This window comes from Felis catus, chromosome D4, assembly GCF_018350175.1.
Source record: "Felis catus isolate Fca126 chromosome D4, F.catus_Fca126_mat1.0, whole genome shotgun sequence".
NCBI lineage: Eukaryota > Metazoa > Chordata > Mammalia > Carnivora > Felidae > Felis > Felis catus.
The window spans coordinates 78,607,890-78,635,732 of NC_058380.1; the positions used below are offsets into that span (position 1 = coordinate 78,607,890).

A 27,843-nucleotide genomic window follows, 5' to 3' on the forward strand; every position below is an offset into this window, starting at 1 on the left:
CGGCTCCTGTCTTCCAGCTCCTGGGGGTCATTCTGTCGTACTGTCTGGGCAGGGCAGCACGTGCATGTGGCTGTGTTTGAGCCTTCTCTGTCATTGGGACAGTAAATGTCACTGAGACAATTTACATCCCAGCAAGTGGAGATGAGTGCTTCGTGGAAGAAGTCTGGACACATCTCTGTTGACTCAGAAAATCACAATAATCCACAGAACACTAAAACTGGAAATGAAAGTTTCTAAAGGTGCGTGTTAAGAGAAGTGGATATTTTGCTGGGCAGGAGTAAGGACTAGTAGGTGTGAAACAGACATGTCATATCATGAAGACGCTAGGACTCATGGGAACAGACCCCAAACAGTACCAACTGTACTAGAGACCCAAGATAATAGTAGGGTCTGTGACTGATATTTACTGAGCATCTACTGTATACTTGGGTCTAAAGCAGTCTGCACCCTTGGTGGCAGCGAATGTACCCAGTACAGGCTAGATGTTAATAAAGGTTTCTTCATGAGATGTGTACAACTGCCCATTTAACAGATGATAACCTTGCGGCTTGGAGACATTGGATGACTCCTAAGTTCACAACGTCTGAGTGTTAGATTCAAGGTCCTAAGCCATGTATATCCTTGTATAAGGTCTTTATAGTTTCCACGACATCCCCCAGCCTTACCACACATCAGCTGAAATTAGGTCCTACCCTCTAGGGATTCAACATATGAAGGGAGGTGGTATCATACCCACGCAAGAGGAATTTTAATATAAAATAGGCTGTCATGAAAACTACAACAAACAAAAAATATTCGGTGGAGACATAAATGTACAGGCATTGTTTCCAACACAGCGATTTGGAAGGATCCTACAGAACAGGCGGTATTTGAGCAGGTCCTTAAATAGCATGTAAGGTTTTGGGGTTTGGTTTGGTTTTGTTTTATTTTTTTAAGTTTATTTATTGAGAGAGAGAGAGAAAGAGAGGCAGAGAGGGGGGGGGACAGAGGACCTGAAGCAGGCTCTGTGCCAACAGCAGAGAGCCCAATGTGAGGCTTGAACTCATGAACCAGGAGATCATGACCTCAGCTGAAGTCGGAAGCTTAATCGACTGAGCCACTCGGGGGCCCCACACGTAAGGTTTTATTAAGCAGAGACGGAGAAAAGGAGATTCTAGCAGAGCAAGTAGCACCAAACAAGCCTTGGGGGGGTAGGGGGGTGGGAGAGGGCAGAGTGAGGGGCTCGTGCCCATGTTAGCACACAGGGTGGCAGGGACTTCAGTGAGAACATGTCCTATGAGGTTTTATCTGTGTGTGTGTGTGTGTGTGTGTGTGTGCGCATGTGTGTGCGTGCGTGTGGGTGTGGGTGTGTCTCTCTCTCTCTCCCTCTCCCCCCTGCCCTCACCAAGAAAGAACTGCATATCCCAATTCCGTGCTATACGTATACTAAGAGCAAAGAACTATAGATGTTCAAGAATTCGTTCACTCATCCATTAACATATTTAGCTGGAAATCAAATGAAAGGGGCAGAGCAGCAGCGAGGGCCCTCAGGGGACGTATTCTCCGCTGGGCTGGGACAAGTGAACACAGAGGCAGAACCTCTATGTGCGATGGTGAGCAGGCCTCTAAAGAAAATCAAAGCAGATAAAGGGGACTGGGAGCGAGGCTGTTCCCCGAAACACGTGGTGTTCAGGAAAAGCTCCTCTGGGAAAGCGGTTTTTGAGCGGACACCTGACGGAAGGGAAGGGGTGAGGGGTGCAGATGGCTCAGAGAAAAAGAAATGTCCATGGAAGGGAGGAGCGAGGGAGTAGTCAGAGGCCAACCCGTCGTTCAGTCTCCTGCAGTTTAGCTGCGGGAGGAACCGCGTATTAATTGAGCATTTACTATGTCCTAGAAACCACAGAGCCGCTTTCCACACGTGACCTCGTGGCAATACAGTAACAACTTATGGTCTCCACGTTACACACGGAGGGCGGGGAACCTGAGGTTTGGGAAAGTTAGGGAGGTGGCTCAGCACCACAAAGCTGGCAAAGGGCACGGCTGGAACTTCAGGCCTCGCCGTCCGATTTGGGAGCCACTGACCGCACGTGGCTGGGAAGCATTTGAAATCCAGATCACTAGCCCAAATCGAGATGTGCTGTTAGTATGAAATACACACCCGCCGGATTTCAAGACCCAGCAGGAATAAAAAAATGTGGTACGATATCTCACTAATATTTATATTGGTTACATGTTGAAATAGTACTATTTTGGCCGGGCTGGGTTATTAAAATGTATTCTTTAAATTTCTTTCACCTGTTTCTTTTTCATCATTTGAGTGTGGCTGCCAAAACTTTAATTTCTTTTAACGTTTATTCCTTTTTGAGAGATAAAGTGAGACAGAGCATGAGCAGGAGAGGGGCAGAGAAAGAGGGAGACACAGAATCCGAAGCTGGTTCCAGGCTCCGGGCTGTCAGCACAGAGCCCGATGCAGGGCTCAAACTCCTGAACCACGAACTCAGGACCTGAGCCGAAGTCGGACGCCTAACTGACTGAGCCACCCAGGGGCCCCTGGCTGCTAAAACTTTAAAACTACACACACGGATGGTGTTGGACTTTTATTGGATGGTGCGGGGCTAAAATGAGCTTTTTCGGCTCTACGATGCTGCCCAGGAGGGTCATTCATCAATCCCCCTGTTTTTATCAACATCTGGAGAATCCACTTGACTCTCTGTCCTACCACTGGCTGAGACACAGTGCACTTGCCTCCCCTGCCAAAATCACTAAAGAAACAGACAATAGGGGCGCCTGGGTGGCTCAGTCGGTTAAGCGGCCGACTTCGGCTCAGGTCATGATCTCGCGGTCCGTGAGTTCGAGCCCCGCGTCGGGCTCTGTGCTGACAGCTCAGAGCCTGGAGCCTGTTTCAGATTCTGTGTCTCCCTCTCTCTCTGCCCCTCCCCTGTTCATGCTCTGTCTCTCCCTGTCTCAAAAATAAATAAAATGTTAAAAAAAAAAAAAAAAAAAAAAAAAGAAACAGACAATAAATACATTACAAGTAAAAACTCCCGTGTTCAAGGACTAAACCTCCAATCCTCACTTACTAGAGACAGCCCTGGATATCTACTACCATGATTTGGAGGACTGATGTTTTTTTCCAATATTCATGAAGGGAACTTCCGGCCACTGGGGTTTAGAGCCTGTGAAAGAGAGGCTGGTTCTATTCCGAGCACTGCCCTTGACCTCCCGTGACCTTGCGTGAGTCACAGGCCCGCTCCCGCTGGGTGCCCCGGTGGATGTGGGGCAGCTGATGCAGGCTGTGGCCTGGAGAGCACGTGGGCCCTTGGCTGAACTGTGCTATATATAAGCCTGCAGTGTTATTAAGGGAACCGGGTTCATCCCACACAGAGCACACTCTCTAATCGTTGCCAGCGTAAATTATTTACATCCGAGGAGCACAGGCAGGACAAAGAGACAGACAAAGGTCTCCCAGGAGAGGAGGGTCACCAAGCTCCTCCTCCAGAGCCCTCCGCTTGGACTGCTGGGCCACGCCCGCATTCTGGGCCAGAGAGGAGAAGGGAGCAGCCCCAACCCCCTAAGCCTCCATCCTCGAGGCCCCTGAGGACCTGAGGTCACCCGCAGTGTTTGCCTGCTAACCCTAGGTCAACCTGATAACCTCATTCAGATTTCAACTTTTTTATTTTTTTTTTTAATGTTTATGTATTTTTGAGAGAGCCACAGAGACAGTGTGAGCAAGGGAGCGGGAGAGAGAGAGAGGGAGACACAGAATCCGAAGCAGGCTCCAGGCTACGAGCTGTCCGCACAGAGCCCGACGCGGGGCTCGAACCCACAGACCGTGGGATCCTGACCTGAGCCAAGATGGATGCTTAACCGACGGAGCCACCCAGGAGCCCCCAGGCTTCAACTTCTAAACCTGGATTTCTGGATGAGCCTTCTCACCAGATCACCGCCCACAGAGCCGGGGGACGGTGAACACGCAATAACCTCCTGCCCTCGTGCCTCAGTGTCCCCATCTGTAAAACGCGGGCAACACCGGGAGGATCAGCATCTCTTAGGGATCAGATAAGGATGAAATGGGATTTCAAATGCAGCTTTTTGGGCCTCAGCTTCAGCTGGAGCCCCAGACAATAGAGACTATATTCTAAAGAGAGGGATACGCCCACTATACAGGTCCTAAAAAAAAAAGGTAGCCAAACTACACCTTCTGAGATTCTTGACCGCTCACCCACATGGCGGCATGCTGGGATCAGGAGTGGTGCTTGAGTGAGACCTGGCAGTGTTGGGAGTGCTCCTGTCCACCCCCAAACAGGGGAAGAGATGGGTAGTAGCCCCTCACCTCACGCTTCAACACGATCGCTCAAAGAACAGGATCAATGTTCCCGGGAGCCTGGGGGGTACGGCTGATTGGCGTCTGACTCACACCGGAGACATCTAAAAAAAGAATCCCGGCTGAAACCCGGTGAAGGGGTAGGGGTTGCAGTTTGGAGAGCGACTGCCTCGCTCACGTGCAACACGTGCTCCCCGTGGCGCAGGGGTGAGCCACGTGCAAAAGAAAGCCTCAGGAAGAGGGGTTGCCCCAGATCCCACCTGGAGGGAAAGGGGATCTCGGGTAAAAGGAAACTGGACTCTCCCAGCCATTTACCAAGGGTCCCCTACTGGTCAGTAAGGAGCTGAAAAGAGATGCATTTTCCTTCATCGAGAATCACAAGTAAGAGAGCCCTGAGAAGAAGGGGTGCTCCAGATGTGCCCCCAAAACGCCACACGGAAAAAAAGTTAGCACTCACCCTGCCAGAAGCACTGACGCTAAGTCTTTGCCAAGGTACTCGTCGAGGAAGACTTGCTTTCTTTTTATCCGTCCGTTCTTGACCCAACCTTGTATCCAAAAGAAGCTGTGATCAAGGTCAGCAAGATGGAGGAGATACAGCGCAGTCATAAGCCAGGGAAAGACAGGACAGTCTGGGGAAAGAGCGACCTCTCGCCCTTAAATAAAATGTAACTTATTTGTTGTAATATACTGACCTGGACACGTTCAATACCGAACTAAAACTGTGTGTGAGGAAGAGTGAGCAGAAACAACGTGGGACATAACTTGAAAAAAAAAAAACATGCCACGAAGGTTTGCAAAAAGGTAAGTGCAGGTTAATTTGTTTAGTTTTCTCTATAGTTTGTGTTTTCTTTATTATTTTGTATTCTATTATAGCACTGCAATCATTTTTTTTTCAATTTTTTTTTAACGTTTATTATTATTGAGAGACAGAGAGACACAGAGCGTGTGAGCAGGGGAGGGGCAGAGAAAGGGGGAGACACAGAATCCAAAGCAGGCTCCAGGCTCTGGGCCAGCAGCGCAGAGCCCGATGCGGGGCTCGAACTCACAAACCGCGAGATCATGACCTGAGCTGAAGTTGGACGCTTAACCGACTGAGCCACCCAGGCGTCCCTGCAATCATTTTTATATGAGTATTTTTGGGTTGTGGAATGAATCCTCTGAGTTTCCATGATTTCTTATGGGGAAATTTGCTTTGACAAATGCTTTGGATTACAAGCATGTTGCTAGAACAAATTAAGCTCACAAACCAAGGTTTTCCTGTATTTCTATTTTGTATCTAATAAAACGGAGACTCTTCTAAAAAAAAAGTCATTCTTTTTCCAATGTCACATTATTTTAAAATGACAGAATTAAACTTCAATCCAAGCCAAATCTAACTAAATTTTATGACTCAGTGCTTTAACATACCAAACTAAGAAACTACATCATCCTTAAGGTGGAGTTTTCTTGTTTTGACAACCATCAACAACCACAAATTAACTGTGAAGACGTTAACAAAGAGAATAGCTGATAAGTTGAGGTGTGAAACTTCTAGAAATGTGAAATCTAGGGACGACCATGGCAATCTGAGAAAAAACTGAAATATGTGGGCTCATTATTTGTGTCATTTTTGAAATACTATTTTTTTGTTTGTAATTAACAATATAAGTACATATAGTATCCTTCCTCCATAAAGATTTCATCTGGAGCCACATTTAGGATATGAAGATCTAAATTCAAGGCAACTGCCTTTTAAGTGTTCCCTCAAAATTATCAGCAGTCTCGGCAGGAGATCTTTCAAAAAGGAATGTGAAATTAACATTTTTGGAAGGTCTTTTCTGGGCCAGTTTGGTAACATTCAATATTTGTTGAGTATCCCTACAATTTTAATTAGGTCTCACAGTCCACAGTAGGAGACAGACAAAGAAACAGGTAATATTTTGGGTACAATGGCATAGGGCAAAGTCAGGGTATACCCCACATTCTGTGGAGTCTGGACCCCCAAGAAGGGGTGTCCAAGGAATGTTCCCTGGAGAGGACATCTAAGCAAGCCTTAGGAGATCAAGAGACATTCGTGAGGTGACACATCTGGGGTCTACACTTCAAGCCAGGAGAGAAACATACAAAGGAATGAAGGCGTGTGGTGTGGATATAAGATCTAAAACATTTCAAAGCTACTGCAGTGGCAATTTTGAAGCAGAGAATGGCAGGAAATGAAGCAAAGGAGCTAAATGGGGTCACATGCTTCATAATCATAGCTTTTCACATGACTGGCAGTTTCTTAAAGACATAAATTCTTCCCCGTCACCCCCATGTATACCCAGGATCTGGAACCAATCATATGCTAAGGCACTAACTCAGCATTTATTCAATGAATCAACTTCACAAATCAAGGCCTAGGATTAGACCTGTGGGACCACAGGGAACCTCTGAAGGCTTTTAAACAGAAGCATTTTGTGTTAGAGTTTCATTTTAGATGGATTACTCCAAATGTAGGGGCAGCGAATAGATTTAGGAAGAGACACGGACAAAATTGAGGAGGCCAACACAGTAGCCTAGGCTAGAGATGGTCTGAAAAAGATTCCTTCTATTTGACAGTTTTTAAAAAATGGGGGGACAAAATTAGCAAGATTTGATGACTGGGCAGGTGGGGTGGAGAAAGAAAGATGTCTACGATGTCTCCTAAGTCTGGTTGGATGATTAGACTGATGATGATATCATGCATGATGATAAAGAATAATGAAAAAGAAATGCCCATGGATGGGGGCAAATTCCCTATTGAATCTGTTGAGTTTGAGGTGTCTTTTGAACATTCGAGTCAGAATTTCCAGTAGGCTATAGAATCCTCAACTCCAAAGCATCAGAGAGGCCAGGGCTAAGAGTAGAAATTTGTAGGTCAGTATGAATAGTGATGGTTAGAGCTCTGGAAGTGGATGAGAATTCCCAGTGAATACGTGTGAGACAAGAGTGGTGGGAAACACACACAGAGCAATGCTCCTATTTAGGAACGAGGAAGAAGAAAAGAATCCCATAAAGTAGATTATAGGAGGAGGGGAAGAACAAGAATTATCAGAGAATAATGTCCACAAAGCCAAAGGAGCAGAAATATTTAAGAGAAGGGTCTCAAGTTTCAAAAAGCTACAGGATGAGCAGTTGAACAAGATAAGGGCTCAAGACCCCTATTGGAATTAAGAATACAGAGGTGGTGACGGTTTTCAATGCTTCAATGGGAGCTGAATATTCATTGAAAGAGATTAAGGCGTGAATGCGACATGAACACATAGAGGTGGAGAGTGGAGAGTACTTGGCAAAGAAGGAAAGATCAAAAAATCAGGAGTCAAGGCTCCTTTCCTCTCCACCAGAGAGGGATGTGAACAGTCAATGTAGGATTCTGTTTTTTCTTCATAGGATGAGGATATTTATAAACTCAGAGGCCAGATATAGAATTAAGGAAAAAAAGAAAAATAGGAGAAAGAAAAGAAATTAGTACTGATTGAAAGAACGGCATGGGGCTCTGCTATGGGGATAGAGTAGCAGACTCGGTTCCAGCCACTAGGGCATCAAAAAAGAAGAAAGTTTCCGTGGCTTTAGGGAGCCATGAAGCCGGTGAGAGAGAGAAATACGTACACTCCAAATCGCAAAACAACGGATTGAGTTTGATCAGAGACCCGAACGATGTGTTGCTGGAACAAATAAAAAGTAACTCACGCACAGCCCATTGAAGACGACTTCTCAGGGGAGCTGAGATTTTACTGGGGCTCTCATGGTTCAAGTAGTGATTGTCCAGCTGAAGGGGGACAAAGGGACTGGATAGAAGGCATTTCAGGTAGTAGGACCAGTGTGAGCAAAAGGTGTGGAATCATGCAAACCCACCTACTGTGTGCAAATCACTCAACCAGATACTGCGTGGGACACCGAGATGAGTGAGAAAAGGCTGCTCGCCCTACAGAGGCACATGGAAGATTCTGGCACTAGAAAGCAATGCCAAAGATGGGAACTGGTACTACACAGATGCTCAAAATATAATTGTTCAATAAATAAACAGTGTTCTGCTGAGTTAATGGCTCTGAATTCTTCCCTGTGGCTCATCCATTCTTAATATTCAGTGGAGCAAATAAATAAAACACTTAAGTTTCCATCTGCACCTAAATTTCAACATTTACTCATCAAAAGCTCTGACCCTTGGCTTGATGTTTCCATCAGGTCACTAATGAAAACCAGCTGAAAGTTTCCTGCTGGATCCATTTGGATAGAAGCTCCTTTGGCTCTGCTATTTCTCATGCAATGGCGTCATTCCTTCCTACAGTGTTTTCTTTCTTTCTTTCTTTCTTTCTTTCTTTCTTTCTTTCTTTCTTTCTTTCTTTCTTTCTTCTTTCTTTCTTTCCTTCTTTCTTTCTTTTTTGTAGATGCAACCTTAACATTTTATTTATTTTTAATTTAATTTATTTTTAAAATTTACATCCAAGTGAGTTAGCATGTAGGGCAACAACGATCTCAGGAGTAGATTCCTTAAGGCCTCTTCCGCCTTTAACCCAACCCCCTCCCGCAAGCCCTCCGGTAACCCTCTGTTTGCTCTCTATATTTAAGAGTCTCTTATGTTTTCTCCTCCTCCCTGTTTTTTCTATGATTTTTGCTTCCCTTCCCTTATGTTCATCAGTTTTGTCTCTTAAAGTCCTCATATGACGGAAGTCATACGATATTTGTCTTTCTCTGGCTAATTTCGCTTAGCCTAATACCCTCCGGTTCCATCCACGCAGTTGCGAATGGCAAGATTTCATTCTTTTTGATTGCCCAGCAATACTGCATCCTGTGGTGCTTTTTAAATGATGGACCAAAAGGACTCTTACAGTTACACCTGCTGCTTGCCCATGACAATCATGATACCCAAGGAAGACATCAGGGGGACACACATCTGAGAGTTTAAGTAAGTGCTGGGTGGGCAATCACTGATTGAAAAAACGTGGTCAGTTTGGAGACTGTACACGTTCTCCCTGACTCCTCTTAAGGCACTAATCATCCATCCTTGAATTCCTGCATAACTTTGTGCTGTAAAGGGATCGTGCTCTCGCTTGATCTCAGAGCCACTTTTCACAGATAGAGGGCAGAGATTTAACCTCTCATCCCAGAGATGAGAAAATTAACCTTCAGCAAGAAAACACCAGTGAAATATCTTCACAAGCCCTACGTAATTCACTTAGTCCTCAAAATATGCCTCTGAAGAAGGTCTGATTATTATTCCCGTGTCATGGGAAAGGAAACAGAGGCCAGAAAGGTTCAGTAATTTACCCATGGTCTCACAGCTAGCGGAGTATTTTGTTTTGCTTTCTTTTTTTTTTTTTAACCTGAATCCAGTAGCAGTTTGGTTTTTTCCTATTGCTAGCAATACATAAGGCCCTACCAGAGAACAGCCATTTCTCAGCACACGTGTACATTTTTAGTAGGTGTTTGAGGTTAATACGACATACATGTAAGGTCCACTGTCCTGGCAGGACAGGGAGATGGGCAGGGTTATTTGAGACCATTGATTAACTCCAGGAAATGCCTCACTATTGTTGAAAAGTCAAGTAGCACCCTGAGCCATAACCAGGGTTCTTCCTACTGTCCATCAAATCTCGAATTAAAATCATCGCATCGATTTGGAAGGGCTCAACTAGCTCCTTCCGTGTGATTTCAAGAAAGCTTCGCCACCTCTCTGCGCGGATCCTAGCTATGTTGCTGGGTTTGGAAACTCTCGATGTAATCCTTCCAGCCGCCATTCTTGAGTCCTGGCTACCCTAATGATTGTGATGAAAATAACTTATGAACATTTAGTGTACAAGAGGAGCTGTGTCAAGAACTATACAAACGTTGTTTCAGTTGACGTCTACCACGACCATCAATGGGATAGATGTGCTCGATGGCTGGCCCCAAATCGTCACCCCTCTCCGTAACCAGGTTCTTTCTCATAGACTTTTCCAGCTGTTCTCCTAAAGCCGCGGGGTCTGTTCCCCATTCCCTTAAATTCAGGCTCATCCCTGTAGCTCCCTTTGGTCATTAGCATGAGACAGAAGTGATGGCCGTGCCAGTTCTGAGCCTGCGCCTCAAGGGACTGTGTGGATTTCTGTCTAACCCCTTGTGCTCCTATCATCACCAGAAGGATGTGACGGTGTTTCAGAAAACTGACAGAGAATGTGTGGAACAGACTGACCAGCCAGCACGCCTCCGTGGGGCAGGCTGCGAGTAGAGTCCCAGCTAAACCGCAAAAGCAAGACAAGCCCAGTCTAGATTAGTGAGAGGGGCTGAGATCAGCTGGCCTACAGACGATTGGGCTGTAATAGTGTCATTTGTTGAAAGCCACTGGGTTGGCAGGGTGTGTGTGCTGCAGGGGGTGGGGAGGGGTGGTAAGCTAACAGACATGCTAGGTCATAATGTTACCATTCCCATTGAGTAGATAAAGATATTGAGGCCAGTGAAGTTTAGTCACTGGCTCCAAGTGGCATCGTGGATAGTAAGAGTCACGCTTGATATATGTGATGCTGGGCATGTCCAGGCTCTTCACCGCCACACTGCCCTGTCAGCCACCAGGCTGAGGAACGTGGCCCCCACGCCAGGAGCCTTTAAGCAGGCGGGGGACTTCTGAGTCCTGAGCAGTCTCTGCTTGGGGCGCCTGAGTGGCTCAGTCGGTTGAGTGCCCGACTTCAGCTCAGGTCAAATCTCGCAGTTTGTGGGTTTGAGCCTTGTGTTGGGCCCTGTGCCGACAGCACGAAGCCTGCAGCCTGCTTCCGATTCTGTGTCTCCCCCTCTCTCTGCCCCTCCCATGCTCTTGCCCTGTGTCTCTCTCAAAAATAAATAAACATTAAAAACATATATATAAAAAAATTCTGATAGTGAAAGCCCAGAATCCGTGGTCTTAAAACACTCCTGAGGGACTTTACTGCATTTGTATGGATGAACAGGCCACGTGGGGAGTAGGAGAGGAAGGCTAGTCCTAAAAGAGGGCCAGGAGGCACTCACCCAGCTTCCCTCCTTCTCATGGGCTGTGGATGTGCAGTGTAACCTAATCCATCTATGCATAAGAAAGGAGGCACGCAGGTTTTAAGCCAGAAAGGAACAAGGTGTTTCACTGGGAGCTGGAGGAAAGAAATAAAAAATTGCATCTTTTGGATGAAAGGACCCTTAATCTTCAAAACACAAACCATTTTTCCATACCAAAGCTCCTTCAAAACCTAGGAAGTCTGCTGAGGCCTCAAGTCAGGCAAACAGCTTGTGTTTTGCAGATTAAGGAGTCTTTGACCCAAAGGATCCATTTTTGTGAAACTCTAAAGGAAACGCCTGGTCTATTTCTAGCTGATGCACTCCCGGACAGAGGCAGCTTTAAATGCAGTCAGAGAAGGTGGCAGCTTCCCTGCTGGGACTGGGCCCTCACAGGGAGGCAGCAGATGAAGGGCAGAGTTCCGAAAGGAGAAATTTTGCCCCAAAATATCTTACCTGCTTTCTTGCCAGGATGCCCCAAATATTCACTATAGAATAAACACAGCTTTGAAATCCTGAAAGTTCCTATTCAAGGAAGAGGGCTAATAATACCAAGTGCTCTAGAACTGAGGGGCCACGCTGCCTCGTCAGATCCCCAAAACACTGCACCATCTGCAGGGTGGGGAAACTGAGGCCTCACTTCATGGGCAAGGAAATGGGACTCCCAGAGAGTGGAGGTAGGGAGCCTAAGATTATGCCAACACAGCCTCATGTTCCATCCTACATCTGACCCCGGCCCCAGGGCAAGCAGCAAAGCTAGAGCCTGGAGCAGGGTTATTTATGAAGGATACGTCGGAAGATGCCCTGAGGTTTAACTGGCAGTGGACTAGGCTGAGTCAGGGTGACCGCATTCTAGCCCCATCACTAATACCGCTGCAGAGGCAAGACAAGGTAACTGATACGCCAGGTGTCTGCACCTATACAAGCAGGAAGTTTGGCTTAGGTGCCTTCCTCTATTTCTTTCCAATTTAATGTGGTCTTGGGCTGGGATTCTATACTTGTGGAAGAAAGAAGAAGAACAGAGAGAGAGAGAAAGGAAGGGGAGGCAGGAGGAAGAGGAGAAGAAGGAGAAGAAGAGGAAGAAACCGAGACAGACAGAAGACTAAGAACCAGGGAGGGAGGGAAAGGAGAGGGAAGGAAAGCATGGAGGGAGGGAGCGAGAGAAAAAGAGAGAGAGAGACAAAGAGAGGGAGGGAAGGAGGAAGAGAGAAAGAGAAGGAGAGAGCACACCAAGTTCCATTTTGGCTTGCTTTAGAGGAGGGGAAATTATGCCAGACAGGAGGGATCGAGTCTAAGAAAGTGAATGGATTTGATTTGTCTAAGCCTTAGGAAAGCAAATATTACTGAAATGTTGGCTGACCGCCACTGACTTCCAAACAGAAAATGGCTTCCAGATAAACTGTGGGTACTCAGCAGGGTCTGTTAGAGTGAGTGATGTGGTGCCATGCACTGCTGGAGAGAGGGGAGAAATTATCATGTTCTCCTGACAGAGACCAACAGAAAGAGCCAGCCCAAGAGGAGGAGAGGAGGCCCAGCTGGGGTCCCAAAAGGCTCAGAAAATTTACACAAAACCCAGAAGAGCTTCCGGAAGCAGTTACCCTGTTCGAGCCAAGTCACAACGTTGAATGTGATGGGAGTTGGACGTTCGGCAAAGCACGGGTGTGGGAGTCAGGAGGCCCAGGCTCCAGGCCCAGCTCAGTCTCCAAGTCACCTTGTGATCTGGGTCAAGGCTCATCCTGTCCACGCGCCTCAGTTTGTCCGTGTAGAAAACAGTTGGAGGTTTTGAATGATCTCCAGGGCCTTTCTGAGTCAGCCATTCTGTGATATATTGTGATCAAGTACCAGTGACCGTCGCCCATTCAACGGGTACTTATTGGACACCTGGTACCACAGGGCATCAAGTAACTGACATCCATAAACCTACAAGTGGCTTTCTATGAGATTATCAACTCTCCTTACGCGGGGAGTGACCCAAAGGTGCCATGTGATCTAACCTTCTATCTCCAGGAAGTACGGAATCTGAACGTTACGCGGTTTGACGTTCACCTTAAACTTGATGTATAAGGCAGGGAAAAGGCTTTCCTTAAGAACCATACGATTTCGCAAGGTCAGGAAGTTCTGTTGGTCTCACCTGAGCCACGCCAGCCCTCCAAGGGGGTAGTTCTCATTAAGGGGAAAACACATGGGTAAAAGTCTTCTTATTTACACATCAGTACGTCTTAGAGGCATCACAAGCCTTGCGGGAGTTGAAAAGAAAACCCATAGGAAACGGCCTGCTAATACTCTGAACTATTTTAGGTTGAATAAGCCTTAAAGAGAATCAAGTCCAGAGGCTTCCTTTCATGACAAAGGTCCCACAGCTAGTTAATGGCAGAAACCAAACCAAGAACACATCTTCACATCTCCTTCTGCATACTATTTTTACAACTCTGAGCATCTTCTCCTGTTCCTAGAAGCATTGATTTTTTTTTGGGGGGGGGGGTGGGTTGTTACTTTGTTTTGTTTTGTTTTGTTTTGCCGTAAGGACCATTTCCAGGGAAGCCAAGTTCCCCAACTCAGCTTCTCACTACTGTGACAGCGATCTTACTGTGATGCGTGTGGGGGGTGGAGGAGCCTTTGGGGAACACGCTGGAGGTGATGAAGAGGGGGGGAGCCAGTGCAGGAGCGTGCGCAGTGCGGGGGAGCAGAGGGAGCAGGAAGGCCGCAGTCAAATGCAGGGGTGGAAACAAAGCTGTTGTATTGATTCAAAAAGGCAGTTCGCTGAGGTTGACGCTGCTGCTGGCCTGGCTCTTGCTGGTCCGCTCTCCTCTCGGCCACCCTCAGAGGTTCAGACCCATCTACTCTGTATGCGGAGGGTGCATCGCACAGGATGGGGACCAGATGGGATGTGTTCACCTGACCAGATGAGGGAGAAAGGCAGAGAGGGAAGGGAGAGAGAATGTGGGAATGGAAGAAGACGGATCCCTCTTCTCAGACGGATATAATAAAAGAACCAGGCGAAAGAGTCTAAAGGGACAAGTGCCTGATTCCTAGGAAATAAGTTGGGGCAGCTTTTTCTATGAAAAGAAGGGCTGTGGGGACAGAGGGGGAAGGGTCCAACCTCTTCCCCATCACAATGGTTCTGTTTCTAAGCAAATTTTCACCCTTTCATCTCAACCACTGGACCAGCCTCCTAATTCCTTCCCTTCTAAAATCTTGCAGGAAATAGATCCTCAGTAAACGTTTGATGAGCAAATAGACAGCCTCTAACGTTGATCTCATGATATCAGTTAAAAAAAATTTTTTTAACGTTTATTTATTTTTGAGAGAGACAGAGCACGAGCAGGGGAGGGGCAGAGAGAGAGGGAGACATGGAATCCAAAGCAGGCTCCAGGCTCTGAGCTGTCAGCACAAAGCCTGACACGGCGCCCGAACTCACGAACCGTGAGATCATGACCTGAGATGAAGTCGGACACTTAACTGATTGAGCCACCCCGGCACCCTTCATCATGTCAGTTTCAACGAATTTTTAGTGAATCACCACTTCTGCAGAGAACGTAAATTCAAAAATCTGGGCCATAAACACACGGAAATGGAGCGTCCAGGCACAGAGTTTAAGAAAGGGTTACGATGACCAAGGGTAGGCAGGTGACCCAGTCTAGGTCAGCAGACCATTTCCACATAGGAATGGCATCTCCAGGCTGCCAACCCACCTGGCTTCTCAGGAAAAGCCAGAAGGAAATCCAATTTTTTTATATGACATCTCTTCATTTCTAAGCATCGACAAATGATCTCTCCCCCACCCCTGACCTGTGAGGGTCAAATGCAACGTAGCCATGTGGCAACAGGTGCGTCTGTTCATGACCCTGGACTTACAGGGATCAAGTCCAAACATCTTAATTAAGCATCCAAGCCTCTCCCTTAACTAGAAGGTTCCCTAACCTTGCTTTTTCATTCTGTACAATAGTTCCTGTTTCTAGTTCTGAAACAATAGTTTCATTCTGTACAATAGATCCTGTAACTACCATAAGTCCAATTTCCTAACACTTGGGGAAATATACTGCTGTCTTTACAGGTGCAGAATGTTTTCTCTGCTTTTTCCCTCCGCCTCAGACTTGCCTCCTCCAAAAGCCTTTCCTAAAGGCGTCACCCCCTTCTCAAATCCTGTAGCGTGGAGGGGATATAACTATTCTTTGCCTTTAAAACAAAGGCCATCATTCCATAGTTACTTAATAGAATCCTGCGGGGGTAAGTGTTTGGGGACCTAAGACACCTGGATTCTAATCCCAACTGTCCCCCCACTTTACTGTGTGGCCTTGGGCAAGGTGACTTTTCTGAGACTCAATTTCCACCCCTTTTGAAATAAGGATATTGGCTTAAGGTGGCAGGTTGAAAGTGGGCTCAGAAGTGACCTTGATGTAGAGAAGGGTATCAAAGTGCTAGTGTGGCTGTCTGGGCCAAGGCTGCCCCTGCCTTGGAAACACCAATCCCAATCCGTAGGGCTCTGATTAGTTCCCGGCATTCAGATGGTGGGTATATGTTTTTGCCTCTGCAATTAGACTCAATGATTTTGAATTCAGCTAAGCTTCACTGGTCATTTATTATGTGCCAGGCTCTGTGCTAAATGATTTTCCTATATTTTTATACCTCGTCCCCTCTTAGCTCCTAACCACGATCTGTGCACAAGGGGAAAGATGCAGGGAGAAAAAGCACCAACTGGGAAGTGGGTGTCCCTTCATGGCCACTCTCTGGCCATGACTCTCTTATCTTGCTGTCATTTCCAGTTTTTGGAGTTTGGTGCCCACTTCATAAATGGGAAAGACTGGACTAGAAGGAATCTTTACGTTCAAAACAGGAGGAGAGAGAGGAAGGAAGGGAGGGGAGTGAGGCCAGAAGGAAAGGAAAAGAAGAAGAAATCAGGGAGGAAAGGAAAAGTGAGACACTAAATTAAGCAGGTGGAACATAAAGAAAACTTCAGCTTTGTGGCACCTGAGTTACTCAGTCGCTTGAGTATCCTACTTCGGCTCAGGTCATGATTCCGCGGTTCGTGAGTTCAAGTCCTGCATCAGGCTCACTGCTGTCAGTCTGTCAGCACAGAGGCTGCTTCGGATCCTCTGTCCCCCCTCTATGCCCCTGCCCCACTTGCACTCTCCCAAAAATAGATAAATATTGAAAAGGAAAGGAAAGAGAAAAGAAAAGAAAAGAAAAGAAAAGAAAAGAAAAGAAAAGAAAAGAAAAGAAAAGAAAAGAAAAGAAAAGACAAAAGAAAACTTCAGCTTCTCTTTCTACCTGGATGGCAGAATGAACTAATCTTGTTTTCCTCTAGACCAGGAATAGAAGACTTTCCTTCAAAGGGCCAGATAGTAAATACTCTAGGTTTTATGGGCCATACTGTCCACGTTTCAATTACTCAACTCAGCCGTTACTGTAGCATGGAAGCAATCACAGACAGTAAGAAATGGGCGTGGCTGTGTTCCAATAAAACTTTATTGGCAAAAGAGGTGGTGGGCCAGATGTGGCCCCTCCTCAAGCGTCCTTGTCCTCCAGAACGGCTTCCCTTCCCCAAGCCACCCTCTCAGGAACAACCTCACCTTTTCCATCCAGAAGAAGACCCACGAGCTGTCCTACCTCTCCAGAAACGACACTGAAGTGATTTCATTTACTTATTTGGAATTCACACCCCCACCTACTCCCAGACACAGCTAACGTGATATTACAAAGTTAAATAAGATATAAATCAGGACAATTAAAAATAAAAATGGAACAAAGAATAGTTAAAAATGAGTGCAGGAAGAGATGCTACCAGGCACCTGGGAAGAGCTAATTGATCTGGATTTAGTTCTGAGGTTCCTGGCAGCTGAAGTAAAGTGAAGTTAATTGGCCCCCAAGGGGCTCAAGTCCCCGAGTAGGGTCTCATTAGCATCGACCATTTACCGGTGAACAAAGAAAGGCTGAGCTGAGAGGTGTGACAGTGTCCCCTGCCCCCGGGGGGGGTCGGGACAGCCGGGAACTGCCCCCAATCCAAGAACCCTTTTTCCCTAGCCAGGCAGTGCTTCATTCAGCACACCACAAAGGATTGAGACGGTCGGACTCCCTAGGCCCCCAAAGGGCGAGACTTCCTGGAGTTATCAATACTCTCCGTGTGGCAGTTTCGGACCTGTCAAATGCTACACTAACCCTTGCTTCCTTCATTGAGTTGTTGGGGGAAGTGAACTTACATGTACCAAACGCCCCATCCACGATGGATGGGAACGGGGTAAACTCCTATGACTGTTGTTAATTCCTCCAACAGAATTGTTAACAGGCAAAGCCTCCTTAGAGCTTCTATGTTGCAATCCGCCTTTTCCTTTCAGTTCTCGCCAAAAAGGGAGAGACAAGGGACCATCAGAGAGTAGGAAGACAACAGGCATCGAGGCGAAATGATAAAAGGGTGGGAAGCAGATTTCCAGCACGAGGGGTTTTATAGCCTCCGGTCCCTGCCTCCCTTCTAAAAGCTTCAGGTAGGTATTGCACAGCAGGACCTCCTTTTCTGCTTCCTTCTTATGTCCCTCAGCCTGGATGCCTACCTTCCACTCCATCACCCAATCAAGTCTGCTTCTCTCAAACTGCCTTTAAGTATGTGAGAACCCCTAAAAGATTCTTAGAAACAGAGAATGAAAGCCCTAGGAAGGTGCTACAGAGCCCGGTTCAAGCACTTCACAAAATCAGGGCTGTCTACACTGGCCGGAAAGACTCGGCTGTAAGTGGAGACCTGGTCTTCCATAAAGTCACTTTAATTCATAGAGTGAAAAGAGAAAATTCCCTCTTGAGCTCTCTCCCCATCATGACTAAGTTAAGGTGAAACACTCATTTTGCTTCTCCTATGTTTTGTCTTCTCTCTAAGATTTTACAATATTCCTTTTGACACAAAGGGGGCCTAAAGATGGGAGACGCGGCAGGAAAGAATATGGCTAGAATATAGAAGCCAGACCGTAAACTAGAAGGTCATCACACTGGTTTTGTTTTCATTGTATCATTTGTACAATTAACCATCTATTTAGTGCAAATAACGCTGTATGAAAAGGAATTTTGTGGTAGTGATGTGGAATTTCCTTTATAAATGTACGCATTTATGTAAGAAGCCGATACGTTCAAGGAAAAATACGAAATGGCGAAGATGGAAGGCAAGGAGAACAGAAATTGTTAAGAAGGTACCTGAAAGACTGACATTTCAAAAATATTGATCGAATCCAATTCCTTTGTTTTAGGGACAAAGAAACACAGACAAAGAGAAGGAAAATAGCCTGCGCAATGTCTCACGTAAGAACGAGGACTCTGGAGCCAGATCAGTCTCCCTTTTTTGTGTTTTTGTTTTTGCTTTTAAGTTTATTTATTTTGACAGACAGTGGGAGAGCACACGCTCATGAATGGACGAGGGGCAGAGAGAGAGGGAGAAAGAGAATCCCAAGCAGGTGCCGCACAGTCAGAGTGGAGCCAGGTGCGGGGCTCGATCCCATGAACCGTGAGATCATGACCTGAGCTGCAATCAAGAGTCGGACACTTAACCAACTGAGCCACCCAGGCGCCCTAGATCGGTCTCACTCTGAACCCCAAATCTGCCGACTACCACAATTACCTGGCGAATGTTATCACACTTGCCTAAATTTTGGGGAGAACCCCACAAAAGGGGAGCCCTACTACCATTTGCATCATGGCCTGGAGCTAGACCCGGAGTTAGTATGTTCAACACCCAAGAGACCTTTAGACACGAAACCAATAAAACTCCCCCGTGACCCATGATACACGTGATTTGCGAGCAAAATTCACTCAAGTGTATTTGTGATGGCCAGATATTGCTTTCCTTCCTATCCCCAAGATGTAGCTACGACTATGCCACAGCTCCAAACCGCCCTCAGGCTTGTGCTGGAAAAATCTATGCACAACATCAAGCAAGCAGCATCCTGTAAAGATCAAGCACAAGTTTCTGGAACTGAGACTCCCTCAGTTCAAATCCTAGGTTTTCCATTAACTATGTGACCGCGGCAAGTTGTTTCATTTCTCTTTGCCTCAGTTTACGTATCTATAAAGTAAACATTCATAGAATACGTCAGGCTGCTGCCCGGATTAAACCCATCCGAGCACATCAGGCAGTTAGCAGAGTGCCTGGAACACAGGAAGTGTGCACTGAACGGTCCCTCTTATTATCAGGGCACGGCGTCAAGCCGGGCTTCCCCCAGGTCATTCGTCACAATGGCACTTTGGCTGTTGTGCTGGGTCCAAGATGTGATCCACCAGGTGTGACAGGAGAAGCACCCACAGCTGTAGAAAGTGCAGATGCAAACAGATTGCTCTATACTGCCCCTGGGGAATGAGATATGGAGTCAGTGAAGGGTGAATTTTAGAAGCACATCCGATTAAAAACACATCAGTAAGAGAAAGCTGGCTATATGGGTCACGTTCTTCAAGTCATAAACCCTGAACTTAACAACCGCTCCATTCCTCGCCCGGCACCATGCAGGATTTCTCTCTGCTCGCATTCACCACACTGGCTGCATTTACATTGCACTTTACGGACCTGGCTTTTTCAAAACACTTCCTCCCCCTGCACAGCACCCTGTTTGAAAGCTACCCCTGCCCCTTAAACCTGAAAGCCCATCTTTCTGCATCTAATACGTGTTTCCTCGTGGCTCTTTCCCTCTGCCTCGGCAGGGGGGTTCCTAATCAGGTCAGTGAATTCTTGCTCTTTTTTACTCAGTCCCTGAGAAGTAAGTGATCCTGGAAGGTACTGAAATCTGAGATGCTGTTAACCTGCCCAAGGCTGAGTTGTGCAGAGGGCCTGGAACATCCCTCTCACATGCCTGAACTCCCTGACTGCCCTCGGCCCGTCTACACAGAGCTGATTATTCGTCCTCAACAGTCCGTGATGGGTCAGACCTCCACGTGTTTGCACATGCTGTTCCCACAGCTAGAAATGATCTTCCAGGAGGTGACCTCCTGATGGGCTCTTACAAGACCTGTGATCCCCAGGTAAAACTGTCCTGTCCCCACCCCGTCTCACGTTCCAACGGTATTCGTGGTTCTTTCCTTCCGTGCACCCATAGCATGTTGGGAAGATGGCGTCGATGGAGAGAAGCCAAAAGGGGGGGGGGACCGGAATCAGAAGACCTCAGTTTGTTTCCCACTAACTGCCTGCTATTCTCTTGTTTCCTTGCATCACTTATTAAACATCGCTGAATCCACTTTCTTATTAGTACAATTTGGATAATAACCATATTCTCTATGTCAGAGCGTGGCAGGGAGAATTACTTGAGACAGTATATATAAAGTTTACTGTGCCTTGCACATAGTAAATGCTTAATAAATACACAATATTATTATTATTATTATTATTATTATTATTATTTGGAATATATACGTATACACACACACACACACATATATATATATTCTAGCACTCTCATACTCTATTTGCTTAATAATAATTTTCATCCTGAATTAAAAGTAAATCCTATTGTCTGTTCACTCTTATGTCACCAGCACTTAGCACGCAGTAGGTGCATACAATGTTTCTCAACCAATTAAACTCCTCCAGAGAATGGACACACCTACTTTGTCACTGTAACCACAGCCTCTGGCACAAGGAAGTGCCTTTCCACGCCTGCTCACTGAGGGAACAGATGAAGACACCAATGGATGAGTGGATTTCCTTCCAAATTCTCTAGTTACAAGGCTTGCCTGAGACCCAGTGCTGAGTTTTTGAGACCACACCCCCTCCCAATTTCTGGCCACAACCACCATCCAATTGTGCAGATACCTTTGTTTCGCTAAGAGGGACACTCATTCGGTGTCCTCTGTTCACACCTGATTTTTGAAAACTGTTTATTTTGAAAGAGAGAGAGAAAGAGAGAGAGAATGCACACATGTACACGTGCAGGGGAAGGGCAGAGAGACAGGGAGAGAGAGAATGCCAAGCAGGCTAGGCACTGTCACTGCAGAGCCTGATGTGGGGCTCGATCCCACGTGAGATCATGACCTGAGCCAAAATCAAGAGTTGGCTGTTCAACTGACTGAGCCACCCGGGGGTCCCCACACCTGATTTTTTTAACTCACCCCTGCTGTGGCTTACCAACTCCCCCAAGCACAAGTGGCAGAGCCTCAGGCTTTGGTCTCCACCCCACGTGCCCAGCCTTGTCCCATAACCTTAACGTTCCAGCATGTATTTCTTCTCTGCGCAAAAATAAGCAAAAGGCATTGTTGACCAACTTCTGAAAATCAGCAAGAACCCACGCAACATTCTGGATGCAAGTATTATCCAGATGGCAGTCTAATCTCTGGCCACAAGCAAAACCCAGAGAGCCGGAAGAACCCACGACCTCTGTTTCATCGAGTATTCACACAGTGCGTGCAGGCACACAACATCTGATTCAGCTCATGTGATGCAGAACCCCCTTCCAGATTGAGCCCATCTTAAGTACACTTGATAGCAATCCCAGACCCTGAACAACATCCTTCTAACTTGATTTCCCTTCATTCCGTCTTCAACTTCAGCTCTACTCTTTCATCAACGCCCTTATGATAAGGAGATTCATCATGGTAGTGAGTTCCTGGGGAGAATGGAAATTCTGTCTCCGGGTGTCTCTAGGAATAACAATGTCCCATCAGTTGCAAGAGTTTCAATACCTCCCACCCTAAGAGAAAAGAACAGTCTTACTAATTATTCAAAGAACTTTCCAGAAAGAGGAAACTAGGTAGCTTCAAATCTTTTCCCTGGGCTACCTTTTCCGCCACCTACCGCAGTCTTCCTTGTAGCAATACCCCACTCAGCCTCATGGGGGCTTCTTCAGCTTCTGCATTTTAGGTACATTAGCTTTTATTCGTTTTCTCTCAAGACTTAGGGACTGTTACTCAGTTCTGAATTTGGTCTTAGACAAGGAGGTTAAGTAATTCTTTCACGTTTACCCAACCACTAAGTGGCAGAGCAGGAACCTGCGCCCTGGTCTTCTGACCCAAGTCAACCCGGGCTCCCTACACCCTCATTTCTGATGTGTAAGCCTTAATGGTGAGAGTTAACAGCTACTGGCCCCTGCCTACATATCAGGCGCTGCTCTAAAAACTTGACCTCGATAAACACTCATGTAATCTTTACAAACCTATGAGGCTTATATTATACCCACTTACAGAGAGAGTAAGTGAGGAAAGACATTGTTAAGGAAACTGCCTGAGGTTATACAGCTAGTTGGAGGAGAAGCTAAAAAGTTCTGGTCCGTGAACTTTAGCACTTAACCTCCAAGCTTACTCAACGCTGGAGGCTTGATTGTAAGCTTTGTCATCAAATTGAATTTATTTATAGCATTGTGCATACTTCATTACATCAAGCAGACCTGAACACAGAAAAGGTACTCAATTCATCTCTGATTACCTGGAGATTCAACTTACTCATTACACACGTAATGATGACCTACTATGGGCAAGACATTACCAAGGTATTACAGGAGATGATGAAGCACACAAAGATATGATAATTGTATTTTGAAGGCACATGCGGAGTGAGAAAGAGATTTATTCTATGTGGCATATTGTGTCAACATCAGCCTTTCAGACTCCACCGCCAAATCAAATTTTTAAAACCAAGTTTTTCGACCAACATGAGGCGTTCTTATTCTAGGAAAGGGCATTTAACAATACAGAAAGTGCAATTACCATTACCCGCATTTTGCAAGAGAAAGTACGTTTTAGCCAGCAACTGAAAATGGAGAGGACATAACCTTAAAATAAAAGATCACCCTTCACACTTAGACATCAAATCTCAGATCAGCATTTGAGAACCATCGATCTACAAGACCTGGGTAAGGGAGAATGGCATAGAAAGGCTTGTATATGAAAGAAAAAACCCAATGGGCAGATATTGCCACAGCAGAAAGAGGTGGAATGCAGCTGGAATTGGCATTCACAAACTGAGAATGAGGCCAAAAATCCCAGACACATTTCAGACCACAGAGTTCTTGATTCTATGGCTGTCCTTCAAGGATTTGTAAAAAATGCTATAAAAAATGAAATTACAGAAGCACCCACAAAACAGTTTGTGCGTTGTTTTATGGCCTTTTCACTTTGGGGTTCTATCTCTGGTGGATTGTCAAGGAAGGACGCCTCCATGACATTATCTAGAAATGTTAGGTAACTCCTAAGAACCCACTGGAGTCCACGTGAAGGATGTTAATTAACGGAAGCCAGAGATGCCCAATTTCCCCCCAAAGTCTCACCTCCTCCCCTCAGGGCACCAGGAAGTTACCCACATAGACTCGCTTTCTTGCCCCCAAATTCCTCCCTGAAAAGGCTGAAAATTATACCTAGCATTCCATCACCGGTGACCTGGTTTTTTAGAAATTCCAAGGAATTTTCTTGCCCTCAGGAATAACCCTAATATGTTACTTGCTCAGCCTCTCCCTCTTTCCCAGCTCCTTCCCAGAACTGACCAGGGATTCCTAAAATGCCATTCTGGATAGTGAGGAGATTACGAGCAGAGACTATAGGCAAACCCGCCTGGGCCTGGCTTTGGTTCCAGCCACGGGGCTCACCATCCATGCGGACAAGTCATGTCAACTCTTAACCTCAGTTCCGACGTCAGTCAAATTGCACCTTCAGTACATTAACCATTAACACAGAGTCTGGCACAAATACAGCAAATGTTTGGTAAAAGGCGGCTATCGTTACTAGCGAGTCTTTAGGTTTTCTGGAACCAATTTCAGTGTGGGAGTCCCCACACCAACAACAGACAATTCTCTAGACACTAGCTGGGTATCCTACACTTGAACGCAATTCTGATACCATCCCCCAACAGGTTTGGGTTCGGTCCTAAAGATGGCCCCTCCTCCGACATTTCAGATGCCAGTCACAAGTCTGGGTGGTTACCTGTGCTTCTAAGTGACCAGCTACAGACTGGATATGCCAACAACCCGCTCTAATTCAGGATGCTAATCCCACGCTCAGGTGGCTTTCTGTACATCTGACTGACTAGCTATAGATCAGACACCCCCACGGCCCTCTTCTAGGATTCAATTAATTTGCTAGAACGGCTTCCAGAACTGAGGACATCCATTTACTCACTAGATCACGGGTTTATTATAAAAAGGTACAACTCAGAACCAGCCAGATGGATGAGAGGCACAGGCAAGACTGGGGAAAGGGCAGGGAGCTGCCATATCCTCTCTGGGTGTGCCACTCTCCCAGCACCTCCACGTGTTCACCAACCCAGAAGTCTCTGACTCTCCCCCTTTGGGTTTTCACAGAGACTTCATTAGATAGGCATCACTGATTATATCATTAGCCATTGGTGACCGATTCAAGCTCAGGCCCCTTTCCCTCCCTAGAGGTTGAAGGGTGGAACTGAAAGTTCCAACCCACCAATCACATGGTTGGCTCCCCAGACAAGGAGCCCCCGTCCTTACTGTGAAGCCCAAAAGCCACCTCATTGACATAACAAAAGACACCTTCATTGCCTCTTAACCACTTAACGAAATTTCAAGGACGAAGACCAGAATTATATTTCTTAATTATAAATCACAACGTTACATTGGACTACTTCCTTGATGACATCTATCAATGGCTCCCTCCTACCTCTACATGTCAACCATTAGCTATTGACACTTTACCCCATTGTTCATCACGTCTCACTCTCCAAGTCTCTTGCCAGCACTCTGCTTCTGCTTTCTAGATTCCCTGCAGACACTTCCAGCATGCCCCAATCTGTTCTAACCCTGTGTTACTTTTTCCGAGGCCAATCCCTCCGCCAAGAATGTTTTCTCTACCTTATCCCCACTCCAAACCTAATAACCGCCCCCCCCCATTCTAATGTTCAGTTCAAGGTCATCCCCTTTTTGAAAAATCCCCCGATCTCCCTCAGGAAGAGGAAACCACAGCCTGTTTGTGATTTTATGCCAACACTTACTATGCCGCCACGTGTGTGGGCTTTTGAAGGGTATGTATGGAGTTTGTCTTATTCATGTCGGTATCACCCACACCAAATCAGGCCCCGGTGCATAGCATTCATCCGGCAAATGTCCCGTAAATAAATAAGTGAAAGGATAAACAAACAAAATGAAGTAACGGAAAGCATGAGTGAATACGCATAGCATGAGTGCAGCATTTCCAATTTCAGAGCATGTGGGTTTTAATTAAACCATTTGATCCTGGGGCTTTCCCAGCAAATCCGGGCTCAGAGAGTTCGAGTGATGTGCCAGGTTAAAACACGGCAAAGTGAGGACTTGAACTCACATCTTCTGATGTCACGTCCAATGCCCCTTCTACACCAAACACTGTCATTATTAAAAATTGATGATTAAAAAAAAAACTAATGGTAGTTTATTAGAAAAAAACCCAATGTGGGATCTAGCTGAGAATGGGGCACAGACAAAAAGAAGAACAGAATTGATGGCTCTGTTGACAAGGAGAGTGGGAAGACCTAAATGTGGAGTGTCCAGCAACCCCTAGATGAACACGGGGGGACACGGTGGTGCTGGCTAGGCTCTCAGTTTGGGGAAATGATCATCAGAAATACACTGGAAACAGATTTTGCCAATTTCCTCATTTCACTGATGGCCAACCCCATTTCCTGCACTGCATTCCTTGCTACAACGGAAGTTTCAGCCCTTGGAGAGAAGCCGAGGGATTTCTGCAAATGTTTTCTCTTCAACAGATGGAGCAGAAACCGAGAAGCGTTACAAGGAAGATGGATCGGTGCGTCACATTTGCAACAATAAAAATACAGCAACGGTTAAAAGCGGTCCCAGTTAAATGGAAGTGGAAACCCAGGGTTAGCCTAAATCTTTTTTTAATTAAAAGTGAAGAAGAATTTCAAAGTTCTATTTCAGCCCCTCGGAGCGTCAACACAGTGAATCTGGAATGTTTATGTGGCTTGGCTGGGTGTCAGACTGCTTGAGATTTATGTGGGTTCAGGTCACAGCCTGAGAAAAACCCTCAGCACAGGGAACTGTGAGGGCAAGTGCAGGCGAGGGAAATCACATGCACAGGAAAATGTGGGTTCAAATCCCGGCTCTGTTCCCGTGTGACTTCAAGAAAATCACGTAGCCCTGAGCGCCAGTCATGTCATCTGCAAAAGAGGAAAACGGGGCCTCTCCCTGAGACTTCCTGCAGGCTCTGGGTGAAATAATGGGAGCGGGGCACGGGAAAAATCATCTCTGAAGGTTTTACTCACCCTGCACCTGCCCAAGTGACCACACAGGAGCTTCCCATTACCTTAAGCGTCTGTATCATGAACATCTTTGGCATGCACTTCCTTTTCCTCCCTCTTCCTTTTAAGCCTGCTTTACCATCCAGATGAACATTTCACACATTCTGGTCTTGGGACACCTGACATGAACACACCTGGATGCTTTTCAAAAGATTTTGAAAAAAAAAAAAGCTCTCAGTGGTTAATAACTTGTGCTGAAGAATCCCTACAAAGCACGTAGCCATGTCAACACTGTGGATGAATTTATACTGGGCTGTCCATCCTGTACCCCAACAGCTCACACAATCCACATTCCCATGGCCCCCCAGACCAACCGCACAGATGTCCTTTGCTGGATGATCACGGTTTTGATGGGTGCATACATATTCGCGACATACATATTCGTATATTTACCCATCCATGCATTTTAAGAAATGCGTATGAATAAAAGGAACGCATGCACCTCCACATGTCCATGAGCATACGGGTACGTGCGTGTGCACACACGTACATATATGCACACACATCCATACTCACACACCAGTACACTCAGACCAAAAACATGTAAACAAAATCTTTAACATAAAGACTCCATTTCAAATACCAGCCCTGATCACTTCAATTCTAAGAGCCTCAGTTGACACATGTTCAAAATAGAAACCTTAATACCTACAAAAACTACTTAATCATTGTAAAATCAAATACATTACTGTCCATGAAAACACTTATTTCATTGTCAGAAACACTGTAGATGCTCAATGAACGTATGTCGAGAGCCACCTAATCATTTACAGATCTTACCTATTCAAGAAACATGCATGTCCACGTAACATTTATCCACATATGAAAGCACATAGGAACCCATGAATACACTGAAATGCAATTCATATGCATGTGAAAAACATCCAGACTCATGTTATGCAAGCAGCCCGTGTATGTATGTGCACATACACATACGTGCCCGTGTGTGCACATGCACACACACACACACACACACACACACACAGCTTCCATGGTATAAAGCAAAAGAATCTACATTCTCTGCACTTCTTTAAGCCAGGTTTTTGCCGTACCTGTCAAAATATACTGCTGGATCTGAGGTCCTGTGAGAAAGTGTGGAGGAAACAATTACTACAAACAAAATGGATGCCAGGTTTTAAACAAAAAAAGTCTTGGCAATAGAAGCCAATACTTCAGAGAAAACATAAGCAAGGACACACATCAACGATAATTTGCCATGTGTATACAAGAGGCATCTCTGAGAAAAGACAGTAAGACCGGATGCCTGAAAGGCATAGCATGCCAAAGACTTTTCTAGAAACCTTATAGAAGTTCTATGAATCACCTATCGCTTGGACCCTCCTGA

At 46.0% G+C, this 27,843-nt stretch overlaps 1 protein-coding gene across 2 annotated transcripts in view; it reads right to left on the reverse strand.

The window, feature by feature from the left end:
• The window catches only part of BRINP1 (BMP/retinoic acid inducible neural specific 1), a 174,564-nt gene that overhangs the window by 128,387 nt on the left and 18,334 nt on the right, over window positions 1-27,843 (reverse strand). The window lies entirely within an intron of this gene.